Below are 15,317 nucleotides of genomic sequence, written 5' to 3' on the forward strand. Positions count from 1 at the left end.
CACCCCACCCCACCAGCGAGGGGCTGGGGGGGCACAAGGGGCTGGGAGGGGACATGGCCAGGACAGTGACCCCAGCTGGCCCCAGGGCTGTCCCACACCACACGGCGCCATGCTCAGCACATGGAGCTGGGGGAGGAGGGGGAAGGGGGCATGTTGGGAGCGATGGCGTTTGCCTTCCCCAGTCCCCGTTGGGCGTGATGGAGCCCTGCTGTCCTCGGGATGGCTGAGCACCCGCCTGCCCGTGGGGAGGAGGGAAGGGATTCCTTGGCTTGCTCTGCTTGTGTGCGCGGCTTTTGCTTTCCCTGTTAGACTGTCTTTGTCTCAACCCATGAGCTTTCTCACTTTTACCCCTCCGATTCTCTCCCCCATCGCAGTGGGGGGAGCGAGCGAGGGGCTGCGTGGGGCTGAGCTGCGGGCTGGGGTTAAACCATAACAATATTCAAAAGTTCTGTTACAATAACACAGGCAAGCGAAGCACACCCCTTCTAAAAGCAGCTTTTTGTCATTTCACTGTAATTCAGATACATTTTTGAAAGCAAAGTACTTTTCCTCCAGCTACTTGAGCTGGAAATCTAATGCTTTTTCCAGTTCCTATTCCATGATGAACGATTCCTGTGGTTTTGTGTCAAAGAATTAAGAGGACTAGTGTGAAAGGCCTTTTGTTTTGTGAGAACGAATCAAGTTCCTCGCTAGCCCAACAGCCAAACACCTGACAGTTTGTCTCTAGTACAAATGAATCGTGCTATCTTCAGACTCTCTATAGCCTGCCGGTCTTGTAACTTCAGCCTCTTCACCGCGTTCATCAGTTTTCGCTGGGTGTGTTTGTGGTTCGGTATAGTTGGATCGTTGGGGAAAGTCCATGAAATACACTCTGTTCTTTAGAGATGCTCGTTTCTGGGTTTTATTTCTCGAGTTCGTTGGGGTTTTTTCTGCTACTTCTATGTTTTACATGGATTTCGATTTACCATTCAAGGACTATTTGTTTTCTTTAAGACAGGAAAGGCTTCCCAGCTGTCACATCAGTAGCTGGTCGTTCGCTCAAACATGTCTTTTGGTCTTGCTTGAATTCTGTTTTTAAAAGTTGTGATTGTTACGCTGTAATCTTTGGTTGTTAGCACATTTTTCCAGTCTTCCCAGTCCAATGAATGCCACCAAGCGACTGCAAGCTAAAGGTTAAGTGTATGTGATCGTTGATGGCAAGAATGATGATAAAAAAACCTCTAACCTGTTGTGTGCAGAACTCCCACTGCTGTAAGCAGGGAAGAATGGAACGTGTCATCTGTTTCTTGTCTAAAAAAAATATGTTTCTTTGTTGAAATAAAAATCTGTTTCTTTGTTTAAATGCTTAACAATGTGGATAAGTGACGAGAAGATAGATCCAGCCTAGTTCAGCCTGTACGTTTCTACCGGATCCAATGGAGTTGCACCTACTTAAGCGGATACTAGGTTTGGCCAAGATATATTTTCATCGTGAAGCCAGCCCTGGTAAGTCTCTCGTTTGGTAATACAGTCCTGTATTAATTAATATGCTGAGCCCTTACCCTCCTGTTGCAATCTATTTCTTTTTACCTGTCAGCGAGGCTTCAGAATTATTTAGCCACCACGATAATTGCTCAGACTGATTTTAGAAGGCCGTATTTCCCATGGCGTTGCACGTTAGGTACATTCAGCTGGGGGGACAGAGTCAAACTTTGAACTGATTTGTTTTCCATTACCCGAGTTAAGAGAATGCACTGGCAACTTACTCCTCCCTGGAATTACTGCGAGGTTCTCTCGTGAAGGACACACAGCTGTATCCCTTCAAGCATCAAACATGTAGGGAGAGCTTATTCACACACAAACAAGTGGTAGCGCGTGTTCTGGAACCGTGTTAACTTGCTCTTCGATGGCAGTTACCTGTCCAAGAGACCCGAAGGGAGTGGAACCTAAGATAGCGATGTGTGTACGCAAAGCTAACCGTAGGGATGCTAGATGTATAAAATTACTCATTTTCATTAATTTTTTGAAAGTTTGCTGTCAATGTTTGTCTTTTACTGCAGAAAAATCTTCGCTGTAAAGAGCAACTCAACTGTTAACCCCCCAAAATGGGGGTGTTCTATAAACGTTTCATATAAGCTTCCTCCTGCTAGTCTCGCCTGTCAGCCATCTTGCGTGTTGGTTTAATGAAGTGTATTTTGGAAAACGAAGCAATTGACAAAAAGTTTGTCTGCTAAAGCCTTTCACAAACGAAAGCAAAGACGTGTTTGCACAACGGCAAGCAGTCAGGCAGAGTATCTTAATTTACCATCTGTCAGATGAAATGCAATCGCTGAAGTGGTGAGTATTCCAGCCTGGCTCCTAGGCCAGGAAAACAGGTTCGTTTGAGTCATTCTCCAGAGAAGTATGGATTTGGGATAGAGGCGGGGGTTACGTGCAGGTGGGAAACGTCAATAAAACTATTGCTTAAGCCCGGTTCAATTTAACTGCGATGAGGTGCTGTTTGCAGACGAGGCGTTTGGGCAACCGTCCACTCTAAGGAGCTGTGTCAAACCAGCCTAGGTTTGCCCTGTCTGGCCTCTGAAATGAGAGAAGCCGCTTATTTCTCATTTGCTTTTCTGCTGTTGCTGTTTGTAGAGATGAACCAGGGCAAAATGAAATGTTGCTGTTTATGCTGTTACATTCTTACGTCACCAGATTTGTAAAATGGGGTAAGACTAATTTACCTCCTTCCGAACATTTTTGATGGAGGTTCACTACGTGTGACGTTTCCCCTAGTAGTTCAGCTCACCAGCCAGGTGAGAATCAGCGTCTAGTGCTGCAACGCAAAACAACGAATGGAACAAATTCAGAATAAAACCAATTCCCTAACAAAACTCCCTACTCTAGCAGTCACCAGTGCGTGCAAAACACTCTAAACGTGCAGTTTAAAGCTGTTGCTGTCAATGTTGGGTTATGTCAGGAGATGGCAGCATTGATGGCTTCTCCACGAATGATCTCCCGGCGGCAGGGACGGCTGCACACTTGGCTGGGCTGAAGCTCTCCGTGGAGCCGCAGTGCCGTGCAGCGCTACTGCACGTGTGCTCTAACAGACGCAGTTATTTCTAGTATCAGGCTACCCCGAAATAGTCAGAGAATGGATGGCGATACATACAAGGCGGAAATACTTTTTGAGTTCTACAGGAATGTACATGAGCTCTATCCATAAATGTAAACAGCAACCACCTTAGAACAAACTATGAGATGCTCTTTTAGCCGCTCAGAGAGACGCCTGCGTGGCTGCCCGAGTCCTGAGGGCCGAGGCACTGATAAAGGCGTTGGAAGGGTGTTTGGGGACCAGACGTTTTGAGAGTTTAGATGAGGTGCGGGTGGAGCTGAGTCAGTCAGCGTATGAGCTATGAGCTACTAGCGTTCTAATTAACCTCCCTTTCTAAGACAAATCTTAGTAACTTAGACTAGTTTTCATACTGCTCCCACAGGAGACCGTAGGTTTAAAACTGGTAAGCAACTCTAGGGTTTTTTTTTTTCTAAACTGGATTTCTTGAAGGACGAAAGAAAAAAGCCAATAAAAATACTTCACTAACAACCAAGCAGGTAAGCTCAGTGATAAGCCCTTTTTTTCTGAAAATTTGAAATGCGATGTCTTGTCTTTTTATTTTCATTTTCAAAGCTGGGATATGCACCAGATAATGAAAGAGAGAAATAGTCTTGAATGAGAAGATTTCAATATGGTTTTAGGTTGCTTATTTACCCCATGTAGCTATTTCATCCCTGGGGTGTGTGTGACCGGTGGCCCCTACTCCCACCCTCCCCACCCCCCCATAATGTGCTTAGCATAACTAAGGCCATTTTATAAGGCGAGCAGCCGTTCTGTGTGACCAAGCAGGTCATGTATTTCTTCCCTTTCCCTCATTATCAGGCCCTTGTGAACCAAGCAGACAAACCAGACAGATTTCTTCTTTCCCTCCCTGCTGGCCTCAAGGGTCCTGGCCCCCAGGCCAATTACTCCCTTCCTTGCTGGCCTTGGAGACCGCAGGCACCCGGCAGCCAGGTGCTGTTGGTGCCCCCATCACAGAACAGCACACAGAGCACTGGGTATAAAATCAAGCACTTAGAAGCCCTAAGTGGGGAACTTGGACCCAAACTGGTGCTGGACGGTGAGACCCATGACCTCCTGGTGGCCAGGGATGCCTCCATGCTCGTCTGCTTCCTCCGAGGGCTGAGTGAGTGACTCCTGTTCTTTAACGTGCTTTTCAAGTCTAGGTTATGGTTGTATATTGGTGCAGCAAAATATGTATGAAGATCCAACCCGATCTGCAGAGGGTCCAGGTGATTGGAAATAATAAATTATGCCGTATTATAAATTCTGCATTATTCTGCTTATGGATTGTACTACACTGATTCTGCTTGTAGAAATCCTGTGCCATTTGAATTGTAAATTCTCTGCTACACTAATCATAATATCCTGTTAAGAAAATAAAGCTTTAACTGTAACTACAATTTAGGGCTGTCATCATTCTGCCAAGGATCCCTAGAAGAACATGTCTGTCCCCTTAGTGTTGGGTGACAGGCATAGTTTAAAAGAAAAAAAGCCAGTAATATCTGCATTGATAGAACGTTGTCTTCGTACACCTCGGGCTGTGAGTCAGAGTTGTGGATTTCATCCTACCGCTCGTGTTCTAACAGCTGAAAGCCATTTGTTCTTATTTCCAGGTAAGCTTCTGTTTCTATACAGGCAGTACAGCGACCGTCCTGCTGCTCTCAGCAACAGGACAGCCATTTTAAGTGTGGAAACTGCTACTGTTCTTCCCTTGCCAGGTCAGAATGAACGACGTACCACCAGCTGCCTGCCTGATGGTTTCAGCAGACAGATGTTAGCACTTCCCCTGCGCGGTACGTTCCCTGGACGCACACATAGGGAGCAGCCTGTGTTCCCAAGGATTTGCCGCCCCTGGAGCGGCACGCCGGGATATCGCAGCTACAAGCGTTAAGAATTAAAAGCGGCGGGGATGTGTCTGCGCTGCCCCGGGTAGGTCCCGCTCGACGCAGCGGCAGAGGCTAGCGCAGCTCAGGGCTGGAGTCAGGCTGCCAGCTGGCTGCTTCGGTTTGAGCCGACTCGTCCCTCAAATGCAAAGCAAGCCTCCGTTTATTTGTCCTGTTTATCTGCTTCTGAAAAGGGGATAGTGCTGCACTAGGTTAAAAGACATGCACACTGTTGAGGGCTTGCTTGTAAGGTGATATGAGACCGAGGCAGTATCAGAAAGGGGGCCGTGAGCCTGGGGAACACTTGGGCATTGACAGAGCAATTCCAAATGTTTGTGTTGCATCAGTTCTGCAAATACTTTCTGTTACAGTACATGCAAGATACAATATCTGTCAACATTAGCTTTGTAAAGAGAGACCGTTTTCTTCTGTTGACTAATTATCCAGTGAATATATTCAGTTTGAAGAGACACTTCAATAATTTAGCAGGCATGTGCCAGGTAATATAGGAGCTTTTGTCTTACTAGCGGCATAGATCTTCAATCATGTGTAACTCAATCTCTGGCTTTACGTATTCAAGGAAGTGTTTCGTATAGCTCCTGTATCAAATGCCACTGAAAAGCAGGCCTAGATAAAAGATTAAGGTAATGCTCTTAACTGTGAATAGGGAAAGTTTACCCTTTACTGTCCAGTATATCTTTCGCAGGCAATAACTGCTTTATACATGTGAAGTATGTATATGCTGAGATCCAGTCATGAGTTTGCTGTAGTAACAGAAGAAAGCTGGAAACTGCCTGTTAAATACCCCGGTCAGTTAAGCCGCTCCTTCGTACTTTAAGGTGTAGTAACAAATGCCTTTTACTTTGATCCCGAATGCTTTCTGTCATTAATATTTCTTCAGTGCAAATCATTGGTAGTCCTGCATTCTTTGGTTTGCTGGACCGGATAAGGAAAACAATGATGTTCGGTTCCTGGGAACACTATGAAGCAACACTCAAGTAATCGATTTTCTTCAAACCCTCCCAAGGTATTTCATCACAGTTGTGCCATCCCCCAGAAAGGTTTAAGTTCAAATGTCCTTTTCTGAGCTGGTTCAGTCACCTTCCTCTGCTAGCCTCCAACACAACAACTAATCCACAACAAAGGGAGATGCGTTTTGGTTAGAATAGCCCATGATCATTGCAGTCGGTAAAGGGACAAAATAATGCCGTAGCTCAAACTATTCTCAAATGACCAAAACCTGAGTTAAAATACAATCTTTTTTTCTTTGGAAGGGCAGCTGACTGCCCTGCTCCTGCTGTAACAGAGAGTGGGATTTATACGGACTCAAAAGGACAGATATCGCTTACTGACAGGTAATTGCTTTCTGCAGACATCTGACCCTTTTCCATAGAGATCTTCTCTTTCTACATAATGTTGATTCATGGTCTAAAGCAGCAGGGTTGCAGACAGTAATTGGTTGTTTATGCAGTAATGTTTAATTTATGGCACAGTACCTATGTATTTGTAAAGAACAACTTTTACATCTGTTGAATGTTGTCACATTTCAAGCACCAGTAGCATTTCAGAAACACATTCACTGAATCAGCTTTTCACAAAAACACAGAAAGATGGGAAATGTCTGTTAAAAGAGAACAGCTTAGCAAAACCATTTTCATTGAACCCTTCTCCTATCGAGCTTTTGTTCAACCGTAGGCTGTGTGATGCAGTTCGAGTCATTCTGTAATGCTGACCTATGTCTTTCACAATGGCTTAGGTCATCCAGTTCATCATCTGAGCACCTTTCTTTGGTGGTCCTGCCAGCAGCAGGGAGGAAATGAAAGAGAAGGTGATTGAACTCTCCAAACTATTCTGAACATGGCTTGGGCCAGGGAAAAGTTCCCCAAGAGTAGCTTTCTTACCATGGAGTTATCTGAAAACCTGCTTGCTACTACCTTGCTCTTACTAGGCCTCCTTATCGTCATGCTGTCAAAGTTGCCCTTCTGGTAGGGAAACAGAAGAGTTGTTTTTTTTCTTCTTGTAGACTGATGAAAACATCCTTTGAGGTAGGACTGGCCTTGGCACCCCCAGGCTGGCTAAAGGAAAACAAGACCCCATGAAGCACAATGGATTTCCTGATTTAGTACCAATCCATATGCTTCATCTACGAGCTTGACTTTACTTCAGAAATACAGATCAACTGATCTAGCAACCTTTTTCTGTCTTTCTGAGAATGCATGTAATGCATACCCTCTTTATTTTCTTATGCTTTTCTCTGTGTGCTGATCCACTAATTAAAAGCATCATGTAGTAACTGGTTCGTGTGGTTTGGCAGGAAACGGCCTGCCTACGTTTCAGTTGTCATGTTCAGCTGATGTCATTCTCCTGCTGCAATGTGGGGCACATCATGTTGCTGGCAATTGCCTGTTGAGCTATTGACGGCGTTACCTCATCAGCAATGACTGCGAGGCTCCAGCCGATTGGAGGTGGGTAAGGAATTGGATGGCATCACCTGAGCGAGCTTTGACCCCTGCTGTCTGTGACTGTGTGGCAGTGCGGTAACTCAGTTCTTTGTAAAAGGCACATTTTAGGCCTTTTGAGCTCATGTAGAAGCTGGAATCACTCTGCCCTGATTTCAGTCCAGGTAACTGTGCTTTTCTTTCTAAATACCTTTCCAGGCTCCGTGGAGATAGCTTTTGTATCCAGTGCTGGTATGTTGTTTGATGTCTTGACGGTTCAGTTGTGTTCATATCCCGTTCAGAGCCACTGCAATGAATCTTTGCTGCCTTGTGTTTGAATAGAGTAGACATGGTAACTCGAAGGCCCTAAGAGTTTCTAATTGAACCTTTAAAGAAAGTTAACTACCTACAATGCTGGTCACCTATTTTTTTTTGTGTGTATGGTATTCTGCTCTTGGCCAGGGTCATGTGGGCATTAAATACTTTCTAAAAGTATCAGAAATTGGAAAGATGATACCAGCGTAGATGGATCATTTATCTCATTGGGCGTGATAAGACAGAAGGGTCTGTATTAGTAAGGTCTAAAATACAGCAACCTGCAGAAGAGGACACCACCAGATTACAGAGGCGACCCAGATGGGTGAGACCTGGGTGTGCTCACCTGTGGGACACTGGGGGTCCGGCCCAGTGCTATCGACTGTTCCTGCTCTGGTTTCACTTTTCTTTGGCTGTTAAGAGTGTGTCTCTTGCCCACACGACTGTGCGGTATGTCCCGGAGCTGAGTTGTCTTGTTTAATGTTCTTCCGTGTCCTGACCATTCCGTCGTCGGAGCGGGTGGACAGTTCCTGCTCAGTTTGTGCCACCGGTGTCACCTGCAATCCCATGGAGAGGTCATGGGATGTGGCCCTGGTAGCTCAGGCAGAGGCTGTTTGGAGCCTTATGGCGCTTTCTTTTCTTAAATCAGCAGGTACCACTTAGTTGTAACATGAGAGCTCAACAAAAATTTGGGAAAAGAAATTATCAATGCCGTTTCAAAATGCCAGAATTTTTCTGCATCCTTCCTTTAAAGAGCATTAAATTATTTCTTGCTCATTTTAAAATGTAGTTTATGGTTTTCAAAATCCTAACAAAAGTATGACGTTACAGTTACTATTTTCCCAAAGTACGACGTAAAATTGAAATAGTGAAAACATTTCTGGAACTATTTTGAAATGTAAAATTTGCAGTTTGACTCAAATGGAATGTTTTTTTCTAAAAAACTTTTACGGGGAGGAAAACCTTTTTGTTCGAGAACTAAACCCCAGCCTGAGAGAGCTGGGACAATATTTCCATTAAAAAGAGTCAGAATTTCTGTGCAGAAATCCAGGAGGAACATCATCTTTATTGGACATTGTGTTTAGCAGATGACGACTAGTGGGTTTGTCCCTTGTCTTTCTCTCCCTTCTCCCCATACCCTGCCCTTCATGTTTGAGGATTCCTGATCCTGAAGAGAGTCTTCCTCCATGCCGTAACGAAAGGTGATGAAGGAATGAGGAAATGAGAAGTATTTTGGCCTCCATAATACATGATGTCCTCTCAGATCACCTAATTCTGTCAATAGCAGGAAAATGGACTGCTCTGTATTAGAGCTTCTGTTCACAATTACTTACTATCAATTGTGGAGTTGCAGTAGAAAATCTGGATAGAAACTTCTGGTCCAGAAACAGACACGAGTTGTTTGCTTTGTCCTGTTCCTTTTCTGTTTCTAACCTTTATTACCCCTTTCCTGGTTTTTCCTACAAAGTAAAGAAGAAACTGAAATCAGCTAGTGAAGGATTTCATGGATTTATTGCATAATTTATTTGCAACATGATCATCACAGCACTTGTCATTAGTTTATTCACTAACAGGCCAAAGAGCAATCATCCCAAAGGTCACATGAAAGGCAAGGGTTACCGTTGCTCTAGGCCAAGCCATTACAGTACGATGACAAAACTACTTGGTATAGATACCAACAGTGCCAGAAAACAAGTCACCCTCCTAATCAAGGGCAGTATTTTCATGGCTCAGAAAGCCAGCCCAGCTCCCTGCTGTCAGACTGTGACAATCCCCAGTTGGCAGGCCCAACCAGGTCTACGGCATCCTCGGTGCGTTGTCATTCCAGCTCCCCAGCGTGCTCTGCCAAGACTGGGTATAGTCTGGTTGACTGGGACATTTACACACACAGCTCCCAGGAGGCTACCCAAGATAAACACCACACCGTAATCATGGAAGAGAAATTCCCCAAGAGCAGAGTAACCAGCACCAGTTTGCTGATACCAGCACCGACAAATGTAGGTATGACCACTCAAGGTGTGCTGCAGCACATGTTCACCATTAGTCCACTGAAGCACCTTTCCTTGCTGACCCAGTCCTTCCTGGTCCCAAGCAGGTGGTTCATTCTTCCCCTGTGACATGATGTGACATGCATGCTCAGCACAAGAGCACATGTAAGAAAAAGTGCCAAGCTCCTGTGCTGCAGCTGAGCCTAGTCTCTGAGAAACTCATAGGAGCCGGTGATGGTGGCGGTGTGACCTGCAGGGAGTCTTACTGCCACAAGGCATCTTCTGGTGACAGGAGCAAAGGAAGCTCTGACAGTGGCAGCACCCAGCAGTAGCGACTGGAAGAGGTTTACTCTCCAGTAGACTTTGATTGCTAACGTTGTCCATTGGTCCTGGGAAGGGCAGAACCAGAGGAGCAGGGGAAAGAAATAGCAAGCCCCGGACATAAACCAACACTAAAGAACAAAGTACAACGTTCCTGAATATAGAAGGTGTTCTTGCTAGTGGTTGCAGGTGTATGAACAATGTGATGGCACAGCCTCTTAGTTTCATTGGCCATTATTCCTCTTATGCCTGTATTTTAATCCAGATTTATATCGGAGGCTTGCATTGCAGCTCTGCCTTCCTGGGCAAGATCCTCCAGAGCAGTTATGAGCTCTGCAATTTCTCTCCCTAGCCTCTGTTTTTATTTTTAGGGAATCTTGTTAGCCATTTTCATCGTTCAGTTTGACTTTAGTCTTGGCACAGATACACAACTTTCATTTTGAGATGGGATATCAAGTGGGAGGGCAGGAAAGTTTGGAGAAGAAGAATTAGTCTTTTCATGACCTTTCCTTTCTCCACTCTCTTTCCAAAATGTGTTTGTGGTCCAGTCGGGTGTCCCATTTGTCGCTTCTCTCAAGCCCAATGTTACCAGTCTCTATCCCAGAGTTACCAAAGTCCATATCCATGTGGTGTCCTAGTACGTTCATTTACTGCAGGTTACTTGCATCATTAAAACAGACCATTCTGTGACCCCTAGAGCTGATGGTCTGCTTCTGTGTAACTAGCATAGCCAGCAAAGGAAATAAAGCTTACTCAGCACCCCAAGTTCTGAGATATTTCAGAAGAGCAAATAGTTCTGTTGGAAGACATGGTAGTGTTGGATTGACGGTTGGAGTTGAGGAGCCTAGAGGTCTTTTCCAACCTTAATGATTCTAAGATTCCCACTGAAGCAAAAGCCTGTTCAGGAAGGAGTCCTGATTAGGATCATCCTCTACTCAAATATTTTTGTTACAAGCGGCCCAAAGAGGAGTAATTTTTATTTTTTAATTCTCGTTGCAGCAGCAGCTCTAAGTTAAGCAATGGTCATGGTGTGTTCAGGGCATCAAAGCTGAAAATGTGAGACAAAGGGCCCAGATGCAGAATTTCCTGCTATAACCTAAACCAAAGGCCACTGGGTGCAGCTTCCCTCAAGGTCTCCCAGCTACGCTACTGTTTGCAGCTACTGGTGGCCAGCATCCAGACTGAGCATTAGTAAAACTAACAAACCAAACAGTTCCCATAGCAAGTCCCTTGCTCTCCAGCTAACTTAAACTGCGGAGCTTCTAAGAGGGATGTTTCATCTTCTGCTGTTGCAATACCCGGTAAGCGGGTATCCATGGCAAAACCCAAGGGCACTGCCCTACAGCGATGAATTCTTGGCTAAGCAGCAGCAGAAACCAAAAAAGGTCAGAGCTCCGCAGTAGCCCTGCTTCATTTTAAAAATAAAGCCCATCGGTTTCATAAGAAATGAGGGAGGTTCTTCAATGGCTTTCAGAGCAGACCTGGGATGTCTCAACACAATTCTCCCAAAGACAGCAGGGGAAGAAAGGGAAATGCTCAGGCAAGTAGGCAAGGACAGCGCCACAGAGCTTCACCGGCATTCATCCTACCCAACCCTGCCAAGGGAGGGACAGGAACAGAAAAGACTTTGCGGCTTTGCAGAGGGCAAGGAACAGGCCTAGCTTTTCCCCTGCAATGAATTTGCTACTCTGTCCCCTTCTCTCTCTCCTGTTCTTGTGCTCCCAGAGGTACAACTCTCTTTGCCATAATTTGTTTTTCTTCCTTTAGACAGGGAGCAGTTCTACGCGGTTCTGCACCCGGCTGGTCTTGCAGTGCCACCATCTCTAAGATTTTTCAGTGGAATCAGGATGCTTGGTTTGGTGATCCGCAGCTGCTCCGCGTCATGTGTTGGAAATTGCTGCTGAAGTCCACCAGAAGGAGCCTTTGTGTATCAGTTTTGCACAAGCCTTGAGGAATATATTAACGTGTATGTAAAAAGCCAGTGAGTTCTCTTAACCATGTTGAATTGCCATAAAATTAACCTTCCCAATCTGTATGAGAAAAGGATGCTCTGGATTTGCAATACAAATCCTATACGTTAAGAATGTGGATGGTTGTACACCGCTGCTAAAGATGACTCTTCTCCAAGCCTCGTCATTCATCGGCCACTGTAGTTTTATTTCTTAATGAATACGAAGAACTGAATACAGCCCTACGAGAGCACGTATCAGATCTGTGTTCCCCTTTTTGCTTGCAGTCTGCTCTCGGATTTGTGCTAAGCATTGTCCAGCGTTCCCCAAGGCAGCTTCACGCTTTGAGATACGCCTGTCTCTGCAGGAGCTCTCTTTGACCAGAGAAACTGGAAACGTACTCTTCTCGGGTATTCTTATCATTGTAGTAAAAGCACAGGAAGGTGTCAGCAAACTAGCTCCGCCAAGCTCCTGCAGTTTTGCTCTCGTAGCTGCATTTAGCCTGTTGGTGTTCTGGGGAGGACGACTGCTCGTCCTGAGAATGAGGGGGGAAAAAGAAAAAAAAAAGTTAATTCACATATAGTTGCCCTTACTCGCTTTCTCTTCTCCTTCCCGTTGTGTTTGCGGTAACAGCTCATTAGACCCTGTGCTTATAATAGCTGTACCATGAGACAGGAGATTTCCTTTCCCGTCCTGCTTTCCAGGGTGTGGCAAAACAAAAGCACGCTCCCCCCGGCCACCCCAGCGGTGCTGTGGGGCTTGCAGTGTTCGCTAAGCACAGGTTTAGCCTTCGTTTCTTTCGTGTTCTCTTCTGCCCCTAAAAGTACTTCAGTTCCTGCCTCTAGGAAAGAAGAGGAACTGGGATTCCTCCTTTGAGAGATGTGGGGCTCATGTTTGAAGAGGAAAAAAGTATGTGATGTTTTTTCTCCCCCGACCACTGTAAGCATCGAGAACTGAGATACTTCTGGTAGCCCTGGGGAGCTCGGTGAGCCTTGCCTTCCCTGCAGAGGAGCCGGATTCTGTTTGGATGATTTGAATCTTTGCCATCATTTGGAGCAGAATAAAGCTCTGTAAAAGGACGGTGACTGAATGCCAACTGGGTTGTCGTTAGCTCAGGCTGCCCAGGAAGCAGCTGATGTGCAGTTTGCGGTGGAAGTCATGCAGACAGAAGGGGTATGACTCAGTGGTGGAGGGGCCCCGGCCTCTGGCCGTATGCCAACCCCAAAGGTGTGTTCTGGGCTTGCTGTTGGGATGGGCCAGGGACAGCTAGCGGCTGCACACACGCACATCACGGCATCAACCAACACAGAACCTCCCGGGACTCCCACGTGACAGTCCCTTTTGCAGGAGGCTGTTAGTGTTGCAGTGATGTTGGGTGCTGCTGGCCCGGCTCCATCTTTATTCTACAATAATCAATGGAAATGTCTCCTAGTCTTGAAGTCTGGTGCTTTAGGAGTGAAAAGCTTAATGGCTTTCCTTGGCTTTTTCTTTTCTCTTTCTTTTATGAATCATAGGATGTTTAGAACTATGGAAGCGCAAGAAAAATATTAATGAATAACTATGGAGTGCAGACATTAACGCATTCCTTTCTCTTGAAATAACTGACTTTTCTCTGTGGGCTCCGTAAAAGAAAAATGTCTGCAGAGGCTGAACCTGCTGTATAGAAGCCAAAGTCAATGGTGATTTACAACTTTGCTGGCTTTTTTGCTAAAATATTGCCTCTGCATTTATCATGTGGCAAAAAAAATCTCTCTTCCTCTGTAAAATGATGATCCTGTAGAGGCAAGATAAACCTAAAGCACAGGGGCAGTTCTTCAGGTTCTGGCTGATGTATATGTGGGTGATGGAAATTGTGAATGAAAAATGATTTCTAGGACCCCCTCCCACACGCCGGACTGTAACCGACGTTGGAGGGGAGGAATTAAAGCATTGCAAGCACTCCACCACTGGAGCGCTCTCCAAGGGTGGATTTTTGGGCAACCAAGTAGCTTCTCAGCTTTAGTTTTCCTGCAGTTATCAACGGAGGAGAACATGAATCGAGACAGGGCTGCAGAGCAGTAACTATATCCCCAGCATGAATCACACCTTTCCCAGGTCAGGCCTGAAAACTGCAGGTCCGATCGAAGGCAGGGGTGTTTCACGGCCTCCCTTGTGTAAGCTGTGCGTCCTTAGAGGGAACTTTGGATGCTCTTCAAGGTTCGGCTGGACAGGGTGCTGGGCCGTCTTGCCTAGACTGTGCTTTTGCCAAGAAAGTTTGGACCAGATGATCCTTGAGGTCCCTTCTGACCTGGTGTCCTATAATTTTATGAAAATGCAACAGTGGGTCAGTGGAGAGGAACCCCCTCACTGCCCACCGGTGGAAACAGGAATAACGCATCCCTGTCCCACAGAGGCAGGTTGCAGAGACAGGTGTTGTCGGTGTGTCCAGTGGAGAAGCAGGGAGCTTAGGAACCTGCTTAAGAACTTCCAGGTTACTTAGTAAATTATAGGTTTATGTATAATAAAGTTACATTAGTAATATTATGTATTATTTAACGTAGTTATAAGAAACTTGTTTTAAGATACAGATATGTTTTAAGATACAGATATGTTTTAAGATACAGATACGTTTTAACATGCAGATATGTAGTAAGACGCCAGATATGTATTAAGATGCAGACATATATAATATATATTCTACAATTTAGCTCACTCAAGATACTTTAGGACTGCTGTCCAGTGTTTAAACCCCTGGCTCTTCCTTCTTGTTGGCTCAAAATGATCCCTTCCTCCTCCCTCCGCTTCCCAACGTGCCTTTGCCACCCGGCGAGCCACAAAGGCTGGCAAGAGGCTCGGTGGCTTTGTCCCTGCGTCCGAACCTGCCCCGGATTAAACCCTTGCAGTTGAGATTATTATGCAATTGAATAGAGGGAAGGAGGGATGAAAAAAGAAAAAACCCAAACCCAAACAAACCCCTCTTTGGAGGCGGTTTTCTTTGGCGGGCTTCTGCAGGAGCTGCCCCTTCGCCGCCCCCCCCACCCCCGGGCCCGTGGGGGGGGTTGTTGCTGCCCCCCGGGAGCCGCCGGGACTTGTAGTCTGGGCTAGGCTCAGCCTGGGGGGGGGCCGCAGGGGGGGACCCCCGTCCCCAAGGTGCGGGGGGCGGGCGGGGCTCTGCAGGGCGCAGCGCGGGGGTCCCGCTGCCCGCAGGGGCCGCTCCGCCGTCGGAGGGGTGGGAGGGCGCGGGGCGGGGGGGGTGCTGCCCCCCACCCCGGGCCGCGGCGGGGCGCGGTGCGGTGCGGTGCGGGACTACGCGCCCCGGTGGCCCCTGCGCGGCGGCGGGGCGGGGCGGGGCGGGGCGGGCGCGGCCC

The sequence above is a fragment of the Phalacrocorax carbo genome, chromosome 14 (assembly GCF_963921805.1).
Source record: "Phalacrocorax carbo chromosome 14, bPhaCar2.1, whole genome shotgun sequence".
Lineage (NCBI taxonomy): Eukaryota > Metazoa > Chordata > Aves > Suliformes > Phalacrocoracidae > Phalacrocorax > Phalacrocorax carbo.